Raw genomic sequence first — 20,496 nt, 5'->3', positions numbered from 1 at the left:
GCTCACTTCTAAAACTTCTTATTTACTTAATTCGTTTTAACCATTTTTGGCTTCCATATCATAGCTGCTTTGCCCTTGGTCATAAAATTTAATGTCATACTGAAGTTTAATATTAAGAGGATTAGGGAGAAAAATAGTAAGAGATATCTTTTTTTTTCTTTTAATGCAATATACAAACTTAAAGTCTCTTAAAACTAACCTAACTAAATGAAGTGGTTTTCCTGATCACTGCTTGGAATTAGCGTTAATTAAAACAAACTTATAACTAAGTAGCATTTCAATTTTTTAGTTTTCACTTCAAAGCTTGGTTCCACATCTTCATTATCATTGACGTTCTTCATTATCCTTGATCTCAATTATTATCTGAACTATACTCAAAAATAATTGTTTGGAACATGAATAGTTTAATTTGTTAGGTAAACTATAAAGTTATTTCAATGAAACGTCACTAAATAAACTACACTTAAACTAACAAAAGGCCTTCTTTAATTCTTTAATTGTGTCTGGCCAGAATGTTTATTCTGTCATAAAGTACCGCTATGTATATATTTTTCTGTTTATTACTTTTACTTGTTTTTGTAAATAAACCATTATTGATTTTAAAAGAACGCTGAGTCTTATATTAGTACAGAAATTGTATATTTAGCTGGCAATAAATTTTTCGCTAGTTAATTTAAGTTTCGATCATAAAAGGTAAACGGTAAATTTAAGTGAAAAGAAGACATCGATACAGAAAAAAGTTGAAAAAATTAAGCCCGCTTGCTGGAGTGGAAGAATTAACTTGACGAGATCTTATTAGTTTTATTTCATGATCGAACTGAAGTTTATTTTTTGTTAGCAATTTTAGATATACTATATCTCAACTGTTCGCGATACTGCACAGATAACATAATTTATAGTTTGTAGTCATTAATGAACATCTTTGTATTTATGAAGTTTAATTAAAGTTGGAAAAATTGTTAATTGAAGCTACATTTGAGCTTTGAAACGTGTACTGTCTCTGTTAGCCTACTCCCGGAAGTAGTTGCCCAGGGAGCACCTCGAGGAGGTAGAGATCAGTTTTCGCTCCCCAAAAATTATCTACCGATTATTGGAATAACAATAAGATATAGGGATATCTTTTCTTATTAATGCAATGTACAAATTTAAAATCTAGATATTGTCTTTAAAAATTGAGAAGTTTTAAGATTAGCAGTATCGAAGTGTAATGGAAGAACCTTGACAATTATTATATAGTAAGAGAAAATCGTGTGACAGTTCGCTTGAATTTTTTTGTTTGTATTTAGTGATTCAGATAAAAGTCACTAAATCACATTCAAGTGAATCAAAGTAAATAAGTTATCTTGATTCGTTCATAGGAACAGTATAAAGAAATAAGAAATATTTTAAACATTATTATAACTACTTCTCAGAAGGTTTTATAAAAATGATTTTATATTTAAAATTTAAAAATACTTTCAATTGATTATAACATATTTCATATTATTAAATATTAAATATATAATTGCTACACTGTCTTTCTGAAAAGTGGGGACACATGATTCTAGATAGAAGTTTCCCTCCATCTGTACTTTTCATTTGTTGTATTATGATTGTAGGTAATAAAGAACAAAGTGGAATACTTTGGTTCTTTAAATAGTGTTTTGGTTTTTTGCAGTAAATATATTGAATTTTAACAGAAATGCAGTCAAGAGGTGTACAAGACTGCAGGCTGTTTCCTTTGGAAAACGTTGTGAAATATGAGTGCTCTGTTTCCCAGTTTAATCACCTAGCAATCTACATTTTCTTTTTACGACTTTAGGAAAGTAAGTAATAGATTTTCCTTGATTTTTTAGAAAACATTAAGAATTGTAAGTCTAGTTTAACTGAATTAAAAAAAAAAAATTGCTTTAAAATGAACATATGTTCTGTTACTGCATATTGTTCGTGTTGGCTAGGGTACCCGCAGGGACGTTAAGGTCCCCATAGAAGTGGCTAGTTCACTTCCTCCTTACGGGAGGTTTTATCGTTAATGAAAACTTTGTATTTATAAAGTTAAATTAAATTTGGAAAACATTTTAATGAAAGCTATTTCTGAGCTCTGGAAAGTGTACTGTCTCTGTTAGCCTACTCCCGGGGGGAGTAGTTGCCCGGGGAGCACCTCGAGGAGGTAGAGATCAGATTTCGCTCCCCAAAGAACGCCTTTCTACCCACTTCCGCATTCTAGTTGGTCTTTGAAGTAGGCTAGGATTTAGTAGAACTCCAGTCAATGGAGTTTGTAAAAATGGATCAGGAGAAAATTGGAGGATTAAAGGAATAGGGTAGATAAATCGTTTAGTGATTGAGGGATATACAGGGAGATCTGTCTGCATAGACTAATGACTAGAATGACGTAAACCTAGATTTCTAGGTTACGTATAGGATAGGACGATTAGGGAAATAGGGGGGATAATCAGAAAGGCGTTCGGAAAGAAAAAGGTTTTTGGACTGGTGGGTAATTGGCATTATAAAAAGATACAGACTTGAAGAAAACCAAGTCTGCAAAACCAACAAAGAAAACGAAGTTGAAAAAACAATTATTAAGAACTAAAACCCCAGCCTGAAACTAAACAAATCAACCAAGAAACAACAAATTAAAAAAACAAACGTGTAATGTATAAAATCGGAGCCAGTGTTTTTTGTCACGAAGTGTTGTGCAGGATGTGTATCCGAGATAAATCTAACACAATAATTAATTAATCGGTACATTTGATTCACATTTAGTCTAAAAAAAAACGAGTAAAAACATTGTTAGTGGCCACTGAAAATGTTTTAAATAATTATAATTCCAAGTATTCATTTAGGTGATTAGTGAACATGCAATTAGTGAAATGATTTAATTATTTCATGCATTATTATCATGCTATTAGTTACACCATATTAATTAAATATGAAAATGTAAAATAAGTGGAATTATAATTATTATTAAAATGTAAGTTTATAATAGAAATTTGTAAAAGTAAGTGAATCAATTATTAAAAATAAAAGTATTAAAAATTTCCGACTGACTGCAAAGCTATTAACGTAATAACTATCAGACTCCTGGGAACTATCTTTTGCTGGGGTAGCTATCAATCTGTTCAACCGTTTTCTTCTTCCAATCAATGTCAGTCTTTTACCTAAATACTAAGCTTAACCTAACTTATAAACTAGGTAATTTATTCATACATTGAAATTCCTTTGATATGGTTTCTTCTGATATGGCAGGGGCATACTGCCCAACTTACAACTAAGCTTAACCTAACTTACAAACTAGATACGTTAGCCATCCATTGAAATAACTAAGATATGGTTCCTTCTTATAAGGCAGGAGCTCACTTGCCCAACTTACAACTAAGCTTAACCTACTAGATAGTTTAGTCATCCATTGAATTTCTTAAGATATGGTTTCTTCTAATATGGCAGGGGCTTACTTGCCCAATTAACAACTAAGCTTAACCTAACTTATAAACTAGATACTTAAGCCATCGATTGAAATTCCTTTGATATGGTTTCTTCTAATATGGCAGGGGCTTACTTGCCCAATTAACAACTAAGCTTAACCTAACTTATAAACTAGATAATTTAGTCATCCATTGAAATTCCTTTGATATGGTTTCTTCTAATATGGCAGGGGCCCACTTGCCCAACTTACAACTAAGCTAAACCTAACTTATAAACTAGGTACTATAGTCATCCTTTGAAATTCCTAAAATATGGTTTCTTCTTATATGGCAGGGGCTCACTTACCCAACTTACAACTAAGCTTCACCTAACTTATAAACTAGATAATTTAGTCATCCATTGAAATTCCTTTGATATGGTTTCTTCTTATATAGCAGGGGCCCACTTGCCCAACTTAGAACTAAGCTACCTTCTAAACTAATTACATCAGGCATCCATTGAAATTCCTAAGATATGGTTTCTTCTGATATGGCAGGGGCATACTGCCCAACTTAAAACTACGCTAACTAAAAACTATTTACTATCTAACTGAACTAACTGCAGATGATGAGAATAAAAAACAGACCTAATTGGACTATTATCGCATACTAGGCAATAAACTTAAATCATTCTGTTCCCATAAAAACTAATCACGTATGGCTTTTATTAATATTCCAAAGATATGGGTTTCGTTAAACATTGAGGGTGTATTTCGTCCAACTTATAGCTAGCTTAACTGACTAACTAATCACATTAGGAATACGTGGATATTCCAAAGATATGGGTTTCGTCTAATATTGAGGGTGTACTTCGTCCAACTTATGGCTAACTTAACTTACTAACTAATCACGTTTAACACACGTTGATATACTTAAGACAAGGGTTTCGCCTGACCTGAAGGAGTATTTCGTCCAACTTATAGCTAACTTAACTTACTAACTAATCAAGTTCAGTACACTTCGATATTCCAATGATATGGGTTTTGCCTGTCCTGAAGGAGTATTTTGCCCGACTTACAGCTAACTTAACTAACTTACTAACTACTTATGTCTAAGATTTCGCTTTCGTCTGAATTTGAGGGTGCATATTGTTTACTCCTAAATTACTTAATTACTTACAAGTGATGTGAACACCAATAGGTGAAGTCTTAAAATATAAACGCGAACTTTAAAAGCTTAATCTAAACCATTACTTTATAAACTAAACACCTGTCACACCCAATATTATTCGTAAAATGTGAATTTGGTTAGGCAACGTTTGCGATTCAAAAGATATTAAATTCATCTGACATAAATGGTTCATTTCTCCTGTCTTGTAGCCGCCAAGTTAACTGAGAGCTGATTTCAGCTGGCACCCATTGGGATTCCAATCATATAGCTTTCTTCTGTCATGATAGGTAAAAATTCCTCATCTTATAACTAAGTAAACTTAAAAACTAATGATTATTCTTTTCTAATTTTTGCTAGGCTGGAGTTTCATAAGACGTAGATTTACGTAATGCGGTGGTTTGGATTAGTTCCATGTTCTAGCTGCATAGCAGAAATAACAGCCTACAAAGAATCTATGAACCAAGAACATCAAAGAATCATAAAAAAGAGGTATCAGGTTTACTTCCATTTACTATCTACATAACGAAAGTAACTGCCTTTAAAGATACAATTAATTTACAATGGACCACTTTTGTCTGAAGAACAGCTATCGAGAATTCACAAAGAACACAAACCAAACAAAACGAAGCTCTCTGTTCGCCTAACAATCTACTCAGATTTCGCAGATCAAGGTCAAAGTAAACACAAAAATGAAAGAAGTACATGAGCTTCTAAATATTTGATTACTAATACGTTTAAAATTTACATTAACCCAAAAAACAAAAATACTTTTATTTAACCTCACACGTTTCGAATCTAAAAAAAGGATTTCATCTATTTAGAGTTTAACCCCTATGGATTGTTAATCTACTGCAGCGAAAACAAGTCCATGAACATTAAACTCTCAACAGAAAGAAAAACTATCTCAAAACATTAAATTCTAAACGTTGAACGTATTAAATAAAAGCACATTTTTTGAAATTTTATAGAATTTAAATTCTACATAATTGTTTAACCAAAATTATAATATACACATAAAACCGTACAAATAGACTGTTTGAGACTGAAGCAGTCAATTCGAAGTAAGACAAGCAATTTCACTAAATTAGAACTCATACATATGCTCTGCGCCCAGTTCTGCTTGGCGCATTAATAACAGTAAATTAATTGTTTGGAGATATTTGTCGTATACAATTGTTCTAGAGATCACATACTATCGAAATACACCGGTAACCGATTTAATTCCGTTTGCCTCACCGAATTATTTCCCGAACACGCTCCGCGCCGAATAATTTTTTAAGCTCTTTAAAATAAAATAGTAACTCGGACGATGGATATTTCATACGGAATGTTTTGACGTTCACGGATTATCTAAATACCCGGATATCCGATTTTATCGTCCCATAGAAGACCCGCTAATACAAATATGATCAGAACGCGCACCGTTTTTTTTTATATTTGCCCGGATATTAGTAGTATGGTACCATACTTTTAAAATATGTCGTGTTAGTAGTGAACTCTAGAAGAATTAAGTGTCACATTTAAGCTAGCAATTATTTTTTTATTAACGTGGAAAGGAGTGTAAGGTGCAGATAGTTTTAGAGGAATAAAAGAGTAAAATTGCATGTCTGGAAATTAGCTTCAAATTCACTTATCTTTTATTCGAAGTTGGGGTAAGAGCTAATTTTATACAGGTTGGTAACATAATGTAGGAGAAGTTAGAATCAGAATTAGGTTAGTTATCTATTAAAACTGCATCTCACAACACCTGAACTTTTTCAATGAATGTAAACTGATATGATGGCCTTTAAATGTGCTTAAAACTATACCTACTTCTATAACTAATTCGTTAAAACTATACCTACTTCTATAACTAATTCTTAAAACTATACCTATTTCTATAACTAGTTCTTAACAATATACCTACTTCTATAACTAATTCTTAAAACTATACCTACTTTTATAACTAATACTAAATTCTATCTGTACTCTAAACTAATGCTCTACTTAAACTAAACTACAACTAAAAATGTAACTAAAACTAGTGCCATCTATCAGTTTTTATTGTCACTTATGATATAGTCAGTTTCAATTCTTTCTTCCTAATACATAAGGGAAAGAGTCACCAAGAAAAGTTTAATCAAGTATCAACTTGTAACTTTACGAAATTTCAACGTGTGTCAATACTGATGAGTTTCAGGAGGAAAAAAATGCCTAAAAATTAACAGTCGGTGCCATGAGACAAATAATAAAATACATAAATGCTAATGATAAATATAGAGGGTCAATACAAATAAGAACAGAGTTTAAAAATCTGCTTCCCAAAATATTCAATGATGAGAAGTGATTATAATTCAATCGAGATTAATAATCGACTGGGTATGGAACCGTAGGAAAGAATTGTTTTTATAAAATCAATGTGAATCATTTTTTGGAGTATCAATTCAACTACTAGCACTCAGAGCAAATGCGATATTATACAAACTACAATAGATCCAATCATCAAAAAAAAAATAACTAAGATTTTGCAACAACGAAAGGACCAATTTCAACAAACACCAAATATTCTTTTCTCCATTGTCCGTTAAGCCATCTACCATTACATCCAAAATATTTGTAGGACTACCATTCCATTCCTTCATCCATAACATCATCCCAGCCTCATTAAAACTAATTCTTAAAACTAAGTTTTCTTTTTTTTACCTGGATGAGCATATTAAAAACATATGTCCCATATGTAAAAATATTGTAGAGTTAGATTCCTTTTTCTATTTATCCATCTCCTGTGTGACATCAAAGTTGGTACATATGCGAATCATATAACTTAGTATTATATTACACAGTTTTCACATCACAGCTTCTGGTTTATACTTACTTAAGAGTTAGTAAACTAACTAATTTAACAATTGAAATATTTTTTGGTGTTCACGTCATCTCATGAAGATTATAACTATCTTATAAAGCTAACTAACTAACTAACTAAATTACGTTTGAAAAAATATTGGTTTCCACATCACTGCATTAGAATTATAACTATTATTTGAAACTAGGGAACTTAATTACTGAACGATGTTTGGTTTCCTCATCGCAGCATTAGTGCTAGCGTTTTCTTAAAACTAGCTTATAACTATCGATTAAATTATGAGTTTTTCCACATCCCAGTTTAGGTCTAGCGTTTCTTATAACTAACTTATTAATAATAAGCATTTAAATGGTATTTGGCTTCCTTATCGCAGCTTGGAATTAGCGTTTCTTTAACTAATATCTTATAACTAATTAACAACTAAACAATATGTCCCCAGAATAATGTAAGCGTTTTTCTAAAACTAACTTATGTTAACAAAATTTTTTCACAAAATTCACATCACTGCATCACAGTTATAGCTACAAATTTACTAAATTAATTAATTTAAAACTATGTTAGACTTCCACATCACTGAGTGTAGGGATTTGGAGTTATTTAATTCGTATTAATCATTTTTGGCTTCCATATCACAGCTGCTTTGCCCTTGGTCATAAAATTTAATGTCATACTGGTGCTTAATATCAAGAGGATTAGGGAGAAAAATAGTAAAAGATATCTTTTTTTTAAATACAATGTACAAACTTAAAGTCTCTTAAAACTAACTTAACTAAACGAAGTTGGTTTTCCTCATCACAGCTTGGGATTAGCGTTACTTAAAACTAACTTATAACTAAGCAGCATTTAAATTGTTTGGTTTCCACATCAAAGCTTGATTCCACATCTTCATTATCATTGACGTTCTTCATTATCCTTGATCTTAATAATTATCTTAACTATACTCAAAACTAATTATTTGGAACATGAATAGTTTAATTTGTTAGTAAACAATAATGTTGTTTCAGTGTAACGTCACTAAATAATCTACACTTAAACTAACAAAAGGCCTTCTTTAATTGTGTCAGGCCAGAATGTTTATTCTGTCATGAAGTATCGCTATGTATATATTTTTCTGTTTATCACTTTTACTTGTTTTTGTAAATAAACCATTATTGATTTTAAAAGAACGCTGATTCTTATATTAGTACAGAAATTGTATATTTAGCTGGTAATGAATTTTTCGCTAGTTTAAGTTTGGATCATAAAAGGAAAAAGGTAAATTTAAGTGAAAAGAAGATATCAATACAGAAAAAAGTTGAAAAAAATTAAACACGCTTCCTGTAGAAATAACTTGACGAAATATTATTAGTTTTATTTTAAGTTCGAGCTGTAACAGTTGAGGTATATTTTTTTTTAGCCATTTTTCATATATATCTCGAAACTTACGCGAAACTGCACGAGATAACACTTTCATATTCTACAACCCTTTTAAAACAGTTCTAATTTATCATTTCGCTTATCGTTAATGAATATATTTCTATTTATAAAGTTTAATTAAATTTGGAAAAAATTTAAATTGAAGCTACATTTGAGCGTTAAAAAATGTACTGTCTCTGTTAGCCTACTCCCGGGAGTAGTTGCCCAGGGAGCACCTCGAGGAGGTAGAGATCAGTTTTCGCTCCCCTAAGAACGCCTTTCTACCCACGTCCGCATTCTAGTTGGTATTTTAAGCAGGCATAGGGATACGTAGAACTCCATAAAATGGAGTTTGAAAAATGAATTGAGATAAAATTGGAGGAAAAGGGAATAGGGTAAGAATATCGTTTAGTGATTGAGGGATATACAGGGAGATCTGTCTGCATAGACCAATGACTAGAATGAGTTAAACCTAGATTTCTAGGATATGTAAAGGATGGGGCAATTAGGGAAATAGGGGGATTATTAGAAAGGCGTTCGGAAAAATAGGGTTTTTGGACTGGTGGGTAATTGGGCTCACAAAAAGGTACAGACTTGAAGAAAACAAAGTCTGCAAAACCAAAAAAGAAACGAAATTCAAGAAAGAACAAGAAGACGATTAACAACTGAAACCCCAGCCTGAAATTAAACAAATCAACCAAGAAACAAAAGATTTTAAAACAATGAAACGTGTAATGTATAAAATCGGAGCCAGTGTTTTTTGTCACGAAGTGTTGTGCAGGATGTGTATTCGAAATAAATCTAACACAATAATTAATTAGTCGGTACATTTGATTCACATTTAGTCTTAAAAAACCGAGTAAAAACATTGTTAGTGGCCACTAAAATGTTTTAAATAATTATAATTCCAAGTATTCATTTAGGTGAGTAGTGAACATGCAATTAGTGAAATAATTTAATCTTTTCATGCATTATTATCATGCTATTAGTTACACCATATTAATTAAATATGAAAATGTAAAATAAGTGGAATTATAGTAACATCGAAGCGAAAGATTATACTAAAAAATTTGTAAAAGTAAGTGTTTCAATTATTAATAATAGAACTCCTAAAGATTTTTGACTGACTACAAAGCAACTAATATAGAAACAATAAGACTGCTTTGAGAATGCTATCAATAATAACTAGAAAAGATCTCCTACTCTTAGACGAATTTGAAATGAAACCATCCCGACAAGTTTCTCAGTAACCAGCGTACGGTTTTTACCTGTTCAACCGTTTTCTTCTTCCAATCAATATCACTTTTACCTAAATACAACCTTCTTTTTAAGATTACAACGTAGATTAATTAATAAAAGTATATTGCCAGGAAATATACTCTATCTGTTCCAAAAGAAAAAAAGCCACATGAATGCACCACCAAGAGTAGAAAAAAAAAATACAAGAGAAATTTAAACCTATATCAAGAGCACTTCAACAGTCAGCAAAACAAAATAGAAGTGTTCACTTAAAATAGTTAAATTTCTGTATTTATTAGATGACGTGCACTGAAATTACTATTAAAGTCAGTTTGTTACTAGATAAACTATTTGTTCCAAACAATTTCCTTAAAATACTACTTATCAACTACTTTGAGATCCACTACTGAGATTCCAAAGATATAGTTTCCTTCTGAGCTGAACGACGGCACTTCACTAAGTTAAAACTAAGCTACCTTCTAAACTAATTACATCAGGCATCCATTGAAATTCCTAAAATATGGTTTCTTCTGATATGGCAGGGGCATACTGCCTAACTTAAACTAAACTTAACCTAACTTATAAACTAGATAATTTCGTCATCCATTGAAATTGCTTTGATTTGGTTTCTTCTTATATGGTGGAGGCACACTTGCCCAATTTACAACTAAACTTAACCTAACTTATAAACTACATATTTAGCTATCCTTTTAAATTCCTTTGATATGGTTTCTTCTTATATGGCAGTGTCACACTTGCCCAACTTACTCTTAAGCTTAACCTAACTTACAAACTAGATACTTTATCTATCCTTTGAAATTCCTAAGATATGGTTTCTTCTTATATGGCAGGGGCCCACTTGCCCAACTTACAACTAAGCTTTACCTAACTTATAAACTAGATAATTTAGTCATCCATTGAAATTCCTTTGATATGGTTTCTTCTTATATGGCAGGGGCTCTCATGCCCAACTTACAACTAAGCTTAACCTAACTTACAAACTAGATCCTTTAGCCATCCATTGAAATTCCTAAGATCTGGTTTCTTCTTATATGGCAGGGACACACTTGCCCAGCCTACAACTAAGCTTAACCTAACTTACAAACTAGATCCTTTAGCCATCCATTGAAATTCCTAAGATATGGTTTCTTCTAATATGGCAGGGGCACACTTGCCCAACTTACAACTAAGCTTAACCTAACTTACAAAATAAATCCTTTAGTCATCCTTTGAAATTCCTTTGATTTGGTTTCTTCTGATATGGCAGGGGCACACTTGCCCAACTTACAACTAAGCTTAACCTAACTTACAAACTAGATACTTTAGTCATCCTTTGAAATTCCTAAGATATGGTTTCTTTTTATATGGCAGCGGCCCACTTGCCCAACTTACAACAAAGCTTAACCTAACTTATAAACTACATTATTTAGTCATCCATTGAAATTCCTTTGATATGGTTTCTTCTTATATGGCAGGGGCCCACTTGCTCAACTTACCACTAAGCTTAACCTAACTTATAAACTAGATATTTAGCTATCCTTTGAAATTCCTTTGATATGGTTTCTTCTTATATAACAGAGGCCCACTTGCCCAACTTACAACTAAGCTTAACCTAATTTATAAACTAGATAATTTCGTCATCCATTGAAATTCCTTTGATATGGTTTCTTCTCATATGGCGGAGGCACACTTGCCCAACTTACAATTAAGCTTAACCTAACTTACAAACTAAATACTTTAGCTATCCTTTGAAATTCCTAAGATATGGTTTCTTCTTATAAGGCTGGGGCCCACTAGCCCAACTTACAACTAAGCTTAACCTAACTTATAAACTAGAAAATTTAATCATCCATTGAAATTCCTTTGATATTGTTTCTTCTTATATGGCAGGGGCTCTCTTGTCTAACTTACAACTAAGCTTAACCTAACTTACAACTAAGCATTACCTAACTTACGAACTAGTTGCTTTAGCCGTCCTTTGAAATTCCTAAGATATGGTTTCTTCTTATATGGCAGAGGCCCACTCGCCCAACTTACAACTAAGCTTAACCAAACTTATAAACTAGATAACTTCATCATCCATTGAAATTCCTTTGATATGGTTTCTTCTTATATGGCATTGTCACACTTGCCCAACTTAAAATTAAGCTTAACCTAACTTACAAACTAGATACTTTAGCCATCCATTGAAATTCCTAAGATATGTTTTCTTCTTATATGGGGAGGGCACACTGCCAAACTTACAACTAAGTTTAACCTAACTTACAGACTAGATACTTTAGCTATCCTTTGAAATTCCTGAGATATGGTTTCTTCTTATAAGGCAGGGGCCCAACTTACAACTAAGCTTAACCTAACTTATAAACTAGATAATTTAGTCATCTATTGAAATTCCTTTGATATTGTTTCTTCTTATATGGCAGGGGCTCCCTTGCCCAACTTGCAACTTAGCTTAACCTAACTTACAAACTAGATCCATTAGCCATCCATTGAAATTCCTATAATATGGTTTCTTCTAATATGGCAGGTGCATACTGCCCAACTTACAACTAAGCTTAACCTAACTTACAAACTAGATACTTAAGCCATCGATTGAAATTCCTAAAATATGGTTTCTTCTTATATGGCAGAGGCCCACTTGCTCAACTTACAATTAAGCTTAACCTAACTTATAAACTAGATAATTTCGTCATCCATTGAAATTCCTAAGATATAGTTTCTTCTTATATGGCAGCGGCGCTCTTGCCCAACTTACAACTAAGCTTAACCTAACTTACAAACTAGATACTTTAGCCATCCTTTGAAATTCCTAAGATATAGTTTCTTCTGATATGGCAGGGGCTCATTTGCCCAACTTACAACTAAGCTTAACCTAACTTACAAACTAGATACTTCAGCTATCCATAGAAATTCCTAAGATATGGTTTCTTCTTATATGGCAGAGCCTCACTTGCCCAACTTACAACTAAGCTTAACCTAACTTATAAACTAGATAATTTAGTCATCCATTGAAATTCCTTTGATTTGGTTTCTTCTGATATGGCTGGGGCACACTTGTCCAACTTACAACTAAGCTTAACCTAACTTACAAACTAGATACTTTAATCATCCTTTGAAATTCTTAAGATATGGTTTCTTCTGATATGGCGGAGGCACACTTGCCCAACTTACAACTAAGCTTAACCTAACTTATAAACTAGATAATTTCGTCATTCATTGAAATTCCTTTGATATGGTTTCTTCTTATATGGCGGAGGCACACTTGCCCAATTTACAACTAAGCTTAACCTAACTTATAAACTACATATTTAGCTATCCTTTTAAATTCCTTTGATATGGTTTCTTCTTATATGGCAGTGTCACACTTGCCCAACTTACAATTAAGCTTAACCTAACTTACAAACTAGATCCATTAGCCATCCATTGAAATTCCCAAGATAAGGTTTCTTCTTATATGGCAGGGGCACACATGCCCAGCATACAACTAAGCTTAACCTAACTTACAAACTAGATACTTTAGCCATCCTTTGAAATTCCTAAGATATAGTTTCTTCTGATATGGCAGGGGCTCACTTGCCAACTTACAACTAAGCTTAACCTAACTTACAAACTAGATACTTCAGCTATCCATAGAAATTCCTAAGCTATGGTTTCTTCTTATATGGCAGAGCCCCACTTGCCCAACTTACAACTAAGCTTAACCTAACTTATAAACTAGATAATTTAGTCATCCATTGAAATTCCTTTGATTTGGTTTCTTCTGATATGGCTGGGGCACACTTGTCCAACTTACAACTAAGCTTAACCTAACATACAAACTAGATACTTTAGTCATCCTTTGAAATTCTTAAGATATGGTTTCTTTTTATATGGCAGCGGCCCACTTGCCCAACTTACAACAAAGCCTAACCTAACTTATAAACTACATAATATAGTCATCCATTGAAATTCCTTTGATATGGTTTCTTCTTATATGGCAGGGGCCCACTTACTCAACTTACCACTAAGCTTAACCTAACTTATAAACTAGATATTTAGTTATCCTTTGAAATTCCTTTGATATGGTTTCTTCTTATATGGCAGGGGCCCACTTGCTCAACTTGCCACTAAACTTAACCTAACTTATAAACTAGATATTTAGCCATCCTTTGAAGTTCCTATTATATGGTTTCTTCTAATATGGTAGGTGCATACTGCCTAACTTACAACTAAGCTTAACCTAACCTACAAACTAGATACTTAAGCCATCGATTGAAATTCCTAAAATATGGTTTCTTCTTATATGGCAGAGGCCCACTTGCCCAACTTACAACTAAGCTTAACCTAACTTATAAACTAGATAATTTCGTCATTCATTGAAATTCCTTTGTTATGGTTTCTTCTTATATGGCGGAGGCACACTTGCCCAATTTACAACTAAGCTTAACCTAACTTATAAACTACATATTTAGCTATCCTTTTAAATTCCTTTGATATGGTTTCTTCTTATATGGCAGTGTCACACTTGCCCAACTTATAATTAAGCTTAACCTAACTTACAAACTAGATACTTTAGCTATTTTTGAAATTCTAGAGATATGGTTTGTTCTGATATGGCAGGGGCACACTTGCCCAGCTTACAACTAAGGTTAACCTAACTTTTAAACTACATATTTAGCTATCCTTTTAAATTCCTTTCATATGTTTTCTTCTTATATGGCAAAGGCACATTTGCCCAACTTACAACTAAGCTTAACCTAACTTACAAACTAGTTGCATTTGCCATCCTTTGAAATTCCTAAGATATGGTTTCTTCTTATATGACAGGAGCTCACTTGCCCAACTTACAACTAAGCTTAACTTAACTTAACTTATAAACTAGATAATTTCGTCATCCATTGAAATTCCTTTGATTTGGTTTCTTCTTATATGGCGGAGGCACACTTGCCCAATTTACAACTAAGCTTAACCTAACTTATAAACTACATATTTAGCTATTCTTTTAAATTCCTTTGATATGGTTTCTTCTTATATGGCAGTGTCACACTTGCCCAACTTACTCTTAAGCTTAACCTAACTTACAAACTAGATACTTAATCAATCGATTGAAATTCCTAAAATATGGATTCTTCTTATATGGCAGTGGCCCACTTGCTCAACTTACAACTAAGCTTAACCTAACTTATAAACTAGATAATTTCGTCATCCATTGAAATTCCTAAGATATAGTTTCTTCTTATATGGCAGCGGCTCTCTTGCCCAACTTACAACTAAGCTTAACCTAACTTACAAACTAGATACTTTAGTCATCCATTGAAATTCCTTTGATTTGGTTTCTTCTGATATGGCTGGGGCACACTTGCCGAACTTACAACTAAGCTTAACCTAACTTACAAACTAGATACTTTAGTCATCCTTTGAAATTCTTAAGATATGGTTTCTTTTTATATGGCAGCGGCCCACTTGCCCAACTTACAACAAAGCCTAACCTAACTTATAAACTACATAATATAGTCATCCATTGAAATTCCTTTGATATGGTTTCTTCTTATATGGCAGGGGCCCACTTACTCAACTTACCACTAAGCTTAACCTAACTTATAAACTAGATAATTTAGTCATCCATTGAAATTCCTTTGATATTGTTTCTTCTTATATGGCAGGGGCTCTCTTGCTCAACTTACAACTAAGCTTAACCTAACTTACAAACTAGATCCATTAGCCATCCTTTGAAATTCCTAAGATATGGTTTCTTCTTATATGGCAGGGGCCCACTTGCCCAACTTACAACTAAGCTTAACCTAACTTATAATCTAGATAATTTAGTCATCCATTGAAAATTCTTTGATATGGTTTCTTCTGATATGGGAGGGGCTTACTTGCCCAACTTACAACTAAGCTTAACCTAACTTATAAACTAGATAATTTAGTCATCCATTGAAATTCCTTTGATATTGTTTCTTTTTATATGGCAGGGGCTTTCTTGCTCAACTTACAACTAAGCTTAACCTAACTTACAAACTAGATACTTTAGCTATCCATTGAAATTCCTAAGATATAGTTTCTTCTGATCAGACTGGGGGGAAGTGGGCTTACAAAAAGATACAGACTTGAAGAAAACAATGTCTGCAAAACCAACAAAGAAAACGAAATTCAAGAAAGAACAAGAAGACGATTAACAACTGAAACCCCAGCCTGAAATTGATCAAATCAAACAAGAAACAAATGATTTTGAAACAATGAATCGTGTAATGTATAAAATAGGAGAAGGTGTTTTTTGTCACGAAGTGTTGTGCCGGATGTGTATTCGAGATAAATCTAACACAATAATTAATTAGTCGGTACATTTGATTCTCATTTAGTCTTAAAAAACCGAGTAAAAACATTGTTAGTGGCCACTAAAATGTTTTAAATAATTATAATTCCAAGTATTCATTTAGGTGAGTAGTGAACATGCAATTAGTGAAATGATTTAATTTTTTCATGCATTATTATCATGCTATTAGTTACACCATATTAATTAAATATGAAAATGTAAAATAAGTGGAATTATAATTAACATTGAAGCTAAAGATTATACTAGAAAATTTGTAAAAGTAAGGTTAATTGAAGCTACATTTGAGCTTTGAAACGTGTACTGTCTCTGTTAGCCTACTCCCGGGAGTAGTTGCCCAGGGAGCACCTCGAGGAGGTAGAGATCAGATTTCGCTCCCCAAAAATTACCTATCGATTATCTATATATTTAAGACTATAAGTTTAAGGATTATCTTTCCTTATTAATGCATTGTACAAACTTAAAATCTAGATATTGTTTTTAATAAGTGAGAACGTTTTAAGATTTGCTGTATGGACGTGTAATGGAAGAATTATTATAATAAAATTTCTCATAAACCTTGAATAATATTTTAATTTCCTTTAGTCTAGTATATTATATTTAAGTACATAAGAAATGTTTTTAGGGAAACGAAATGCCCTCCAATTGTTTTAAATAGAAATTGATGGATCTTCCCATAGCTTAACATTTTTTTAATGAAGTAATTGACTAGCCCATTACTCATAAGAATCATATAAATTCACTTAGTGGATTTTAAATCAAAGATATTTATCTTTCTTTTTATTCAATGCTTAACTCCAAAGTGAAGGTTGCCTTTCTTATTGTGCGCTTTAAAATTATTTCAAAATCCAACCAATTGTAGATTGTAGCATGTTCCATTTGAATCCTTAATTGATTTCATTAATTAATTTTATTTTAAACTATTTGAATTTCTATTATAAAATTTTAATTTGCAGTGTTCTTATTGAATAAAATAATAAATATTATTACTTACTTATTTTTTTCCAAAATTTACTTAACCCCTGCTTATTCTGTTCAAGGTGAAGACTGTTCGGGATGACATACTTCACAATTCGGACTATTGATTGTTTTAGAAAAGGTGTTAAGAAATGTCCCAAGGTCTGAAGCTATCTCAAGAGGCAAGTTACAACAAAAAAGTAAATAAATAAATTTAAAGTTAGAATAAACATAAATTTAAATTCAAAATGTAAAAATTAATAAAGTGAAATAGAAAAATAATTAAAGCAATAAGAATCATTACTTGTCCAGGCATGCAAGATTCGTTGGTCTACCACATGCTAAATTGTTTAATTTTTTATTAAAAATTATATTAAATTAATTTTATGTTAAAATGTAAAAATTAATTAAGTGAAATAGAAAAATAATTAAAGAAATAAGAATTGTTGCTTGTCCAGGCATGCAAGATTCATTGGTGGACCACGTGCTAATTCAATTCTTTTAATTTTTTAGTAAAAAAATATCTAAAACTCCGTAAATTTAATATATTTGTATCACTTTATTCATTTTAATAAAAATTTGATTGAATTTAATTAAATAAATAATAAAATTTTACTTACGTGAACTGCTTAGATGTTCACTGGTCGGGAGCCCAATGGCAACTGACTGCAAAAATCCGTTAGTCGCCATATTTGAACTTGGATTTTTTATAAAATTAAATTTAAGCATAATTCTATTTAAAATGGATTAATAACAAGTTAATTTAGATAAAAGAAATGATTTTCTCACACTATTAATAGTTTTAAAGTCTTTTTATAAATAATTAATTTGGGACTACTTTATGACGTCACTCAAAAGCACATGGTTTTGCGGAAGAATACAAAAAGTATTTCCAGTTAAAAATTAATAATACTAATTCTTTTCTTTTAAAAAATGAAAGAATATTAAATTATCAAGTTAAAATAAGTAGTTAAAAATTTATTTTCCATTAGAAATAGTTTTTTAAGGCAAAAATGAGCACCTGTACTTCTGACCTTCTTTGGCTAATTTTTGAAAATCTGCTCGATAGATTTTCTTCAAATTTGGAATTTTAATTAAATAATAGGTAAAGTTTAATAAGAAATTAGTGGCAAAACTTAAAATTTTATATAAAATGCTATTTTACGATGTTGACCTAGGGCTGAAGTTGTACTCCAAAAGAGGTCTCAAAATAAGTTTTGAGAGAACGGTTTTCAGTAAAATTTATGTAATACGGCTTAAATAAAAAGTACACAAAGTTTAAACAAAATCTTTGAAGCTGTTTTTAAGAAAATCCGTAAAAACTACTTAACCTATTACCTATCCTTGTACGTGGCGAATTTCCACGAACCTACGCGATAATTTTCTCTTTTAGGTTATTATTTTTACAAAATCTTCGTTGTCTGTTATTCTACATTAGTGGTAAGATATTAATCTTGTGTTGAAATTGTTCATGTGTAAGCCCTAAAGTGGAAAACCTAGTTACGTCAATATCTTTCATATTAAAAAAAGTTGTTTGTACATACTCATTTGACTGATGTTTTCTCAACGTCTTTTTCATTTCCACTTCACTTGATGAACGGTTTTGCAGTTATTGGCTCACAGTATTGGCTGTTTCCAATCTGAATATCGTTATTCAATGAAATAAACAGTTTATAGATTTAATCTTAAATTAAAAGCATTCAATTCAATTATACTACAACTTAAAACGCAACTATTTATTCAAGATAAATTTGTATCTTTCAAAAATTTAAGAAATCAAAAAAATATGAATGCTGAAATTTTAGTTAATATCTTTTAAACGGATCAATCTTTTAGAACGTATTTGTGGCATTGTAAAACATTAAATTATTTTAACATAAATTACGTTGCAATTAAACTGTTATATTAAACTTGATTAAGTCAAGCTGCCATAAATTGAAATCATTACTTTATGAGGTTCGTCAACCAAAATAAACGATTTTTCAAGCTCAGTTTTGTTCAAAATTATTTCTTTTAATTCATAAAAGTAACGAAACACATTTAATATCTATAACTACTGATGAAATATTATTCATATAATTAAATAAATGTGACTGTATCTAAACAAACAATAATGTGCACATAACAATAATTTTGCAAAGAAAGGATTTCGCTAGATAGAGGATAAAAGATTTTGAGGTCATTATGAATGGTAAGATCAATGCGAACCGAAGAGCATTTACTATTTTTCTAATGATTTTTGATTGGGGAGACTGGATTCGTTGGAAAGGTAGTAAGCACCCAACGATTTCTGTCAAAGTACAGATTGCTCCATACCAGCTGCAATAGCAGTCTTTTATTGATTACAGAGAGTTTTTAGTTTTTATCAATTTTTCGAGAGAAATGTTTCAATACATGCTCTTGATCATAATAACATAATGAAAGTACGTTGTTTGCAGGAAATCGTAAATGCTGCTAAAGAGAAAATAGGAAAAATCAGATTCAGTAAATTTGTAGTTAGATGGCCAAAGGAGCCATTTAACTAAATATAAATATTTGAATTTTCCCTTATTGATTTTCATCATACACGAAACTTGAAGATTCATAAAAACATTTATAGAAAACAAATATATCCGTTGAAAACTGAATAACATTCTATGTCTTGATCGTAACACCTTGTAATTATAATAGGCAAGAAAAAGTAATTGAATTGTAACAGTGCTTGGTGGATATTAAAGTAAAGGTGAAAAATTAAAGGGCCAAGTGACATAAATAAGCAAAATACCTCATGAAGAGGATACAAAAGGAAAGGTCTTGTTCACACACTTGCTCCAGCAAGTACTTCTCATTCTACTCCTGGTTGTAAGCAATACTACCCTCTTCATTCTTGTTACGAAATAGTCCATTACCAGCGAAACACTGAGCTAGCAAGTTCTTATCAGTCCTATCTACGAAGCCAGTCCATCTGAATTGCCGAAATCACCATCATGTATAAATACCAAAGTTTCGATATATTTCACACCTTTTTCAAGCCCTAACATTGTCATCTTATTATTTTTTCTTACACTGGCTATATTCTACGAAGTATAACTATACCAAAACTCGAAACGATTCTCCCAAAATACATAAACAACTGTGTGTAATACGTACATAGGTTACTTAATATCATTAAATAAGGTTCCTTTTTATTAAATTTCAGAGGAAGAATTACAAGATTTCAA

General features: G+C 31.6%; 1 long non-coding RNA gene across 2 annotated transcripts; it reads left to right on the top strand.

Moving 5' to 3' along the window:
• The first annotated feature begins 1,562 nt into the window (after positions 1 to 1,562).
• LOC141460856 (uncharacterized) lies at positions 1,563 to 19,287 on the top strand. 2 transcript variants are annotated; one of them, XR_012462395.1, is made up of 4 exons: positions 1,563 to 1,805; positions 4,908 to 5,039; positions 17,380 to 17,496; positions 17,755 to 19,287. It is a non-coding gene; the product is annotated as an uncharacterized lncRNA (long non-coding RNA). The 2 variants fall into 2 exon arrangements; XR_012462394.1 differs by having other exon boundaries at positions 1,572 to 1,805; positions 17,380 to 19,287.
• Positions 19,288 to 20,496: the final 1,209 nt, after the last annotated feature.

The sequence above is a fragment of the Rhodnius prolixus genome, unplaced genomic scaffold (genome assembly GCF_049639745.1).
Source record: "Rhodnius prolixus isolate KJV_2025 unplaced genomic scaffold, Rpr scaffold_6, whole genome shotgun sequence".
In the NCBI taxonomy this organism is placed as follows: Eukaryota; Metazoa; Arthropoda; class Insecta; order Hemiptera; family Reduviidae; genus Rhodnius; species Rhodnius prolixus.
The sequence above is the reverse complement of the archived record's forward strand: the minus strand, read 5'-3'. Positions and strand labels throughout refer to the sequence as shown.